This window comes from Pyxicephalus adspersus, chromosome 8 (assembly GCF_032062135.1).
Source record: "Pyxicephalus adspersus chromosome 8, UCB_Pads_2.0, whole genome shotgun sequence".
NCBI lineage: Eukaryota > Metazoa > Chordata > Amphibia > Anura > Pyxicephalidae > Pyxicephalus > Pyxicephalus adspersus.
Genome location: NC_092865.1, coordinates 69551243 through 69553466, shown reverse-complemented (window position 1 = coordinate 69553466; position 2224 = coordinate 69551243). Strand labels below are relative to the sequence as shown.

The 2224-nt window shown below is 38.0% G+C and overlaps 1 protein-coding gene across 1 annotated transcript in view; it reads left to right on the top strand.

The window, feature by feature from the left end:
* CSF2RB (colony stimulating factor 2 receptor subunit beta) overlaps positions 1 to 2224 on the top strand; it is a gene marked incomplete in the record, with an annotated part of 27746 nt that overhangs the window by 20725 nt on the left and 4797 nt on the right.

Here is a 2224-nt window from a genome sequence, read left to right as displayed (position 1 = left end):
GCCCATCCTGTTGCTACAGGCCTGCTTTCTCTGCACATAGTATTCCAACCTTGCTGCCATTCATCTGTGTACATGGTCCCAATATTTGTCCCCTGGTCATCAATTAAAGGCATTGATAAGGGAAGGATGTTTTTGTGTATTGATCAAACATTTTTTTTTACACTTATTTTAATTTCACTCTTTCTAGGGAAAATGAATGCACTGAAATTTGCACAAAATTTACTATCATTTACTATAGTGTAGGTAATTAAGTACTACTATTGTCTTGCCATATGCAGCAGCGCTGGCTCTTACTACACTTTTCTAAATGTACTTCTTACAGTTATTATTATTATTACACAGTGTTTATATAGCGCCATCATATTACACAGCGCTGTACAAAGTCTACAGTCATGTCACTAGCTGTCCCCCAATGAGGCTCACAAACTAATGTCCCTACTGTAGTCATATGTCTTTAATTTAGTATAAGGTCATTTTTTGGGGGGGAAGCCAATTACCTAACTGCATGTTTTATTTTGGAAAACCATTAGAAAATTCATAAAATAAGTGTGGATCTGGGTCCTTAAAGACTTGAGTTGGGCAGAACTTTCATAGACCATTCACTGAGCATACCAGCAATACATGATTTTGTCTTTTTCTTGCTGGCAGGGTTTAATTGCCATAAGCAAACTAGGCAAATGTAAAGGTCCAGCAAAAGCTATAACACCTAACTAAAGTGCTTACAGACAAGCATTATAGCAGCTGTTATTGTCTACAAAATGTTTAAAAAGTTAATGCCTTTGGCCTATGTAACAAAAAGACTTATTCTAGCTTATTCTGTTCCCAGATGTTCTGTATACATATTGCTAACTATATATAATATATAAAAAATCTGGTGTCACTCTCTAGTTGTGTAGCAGTGTCAGCTGCTGAACCTAATTGATAATTAAAGTCAATAAAATGTAATATGTCAGGAATGTACATACACTAAGGGCTCTATTTATAAAACAAGGAATCTGACATTCCCTGGTGGGAATCAGTTGCTGCCATTAAATCACATGGGCCTTAATGATTCCCACAAGAAAATGTTTGAGGGAATGTTTGATTATCTGCTTTATAAATAAAGCCCTAACTGTAGTTTATACCTAGCAATTTTATCATTTTTTCAGCATTTATGCAGTACAGTCCATTCTTGGCATCTGTAAGATTCTGAAAATAGAGCCAAAGTAATGTACCATCAGATCTTATTTACATTATTGGTAAATCATAGCAGCAGGATAGATTACAAATTTGTCCGCACTGCAACATAGCAAACCTAGGGAGTCTGTCATAAGATGCAAATATATATATATAAGACCATGTGAACTAATGACAATGATGTAGTTTTGGTGTAGTTACAGATAGGGATGAGCTAGAATGCCTCTGGCATTCTCGCAAAAATTTCCTTGAAGTTCTGATGGGTTCACGAAATTTCGCAAAACCATCTGATATCACTATAGGAGGATTATCACAGCTGTATTCATAAATACAGCCATGGGAATCCTCAGTGAGCGATCCCCGGGTACTACAGGTCAGAATGTGGGCAAGCCCGGGGATCTCTCACTGAGAGGAAGATTCTAACAGCTCCATTTATAAATGCAACCGTGATACTCCTCCTCACAGAGTCCCGAGTCATGTGGCTTGCGTTTATAAATGGACACGGCCGTGGGAAAAATCCTCTGATTAATTTATTCATGAGCAGCCAGCGAGACTCACACTGTGTTCCTGGATAGAGAAACTATCCAGGAACACATAGTAAAGGGCTGCAACAGCAATCAAAGTAGCAGGGCTGATAGCTCCGCTCCCCTGATTGGTCTTGCAGGTCCCAAAAATTTGGTCTCGCTGGCCGAATTTACAAAGGACCTTCTCGCCTACATGTTTGGTAAGCAAGAACGGCCCAATTCGCCACAAGCCCAAATTTAACACATTTGCTCACTCATCCCTAGTTACAGATCTATGAGCCCAGGGTAAATATATTAAGGACACAACTTTGTCATAATTTATCTTTGCCCACCTTATAACTCATAGAATCTACGGGGCCATAATGTGCAAACACAGCTAGGACAGACCTGGGAAAATATTTTTATTGGTTTTTATGGATAAATCAGTTTCCATAAAATAACAGTATCATACAGATTCAATGCACATTACCAAACATGAGATCGAAATTAAAACAAGATACATCATACAATGAGTAAAACACAGT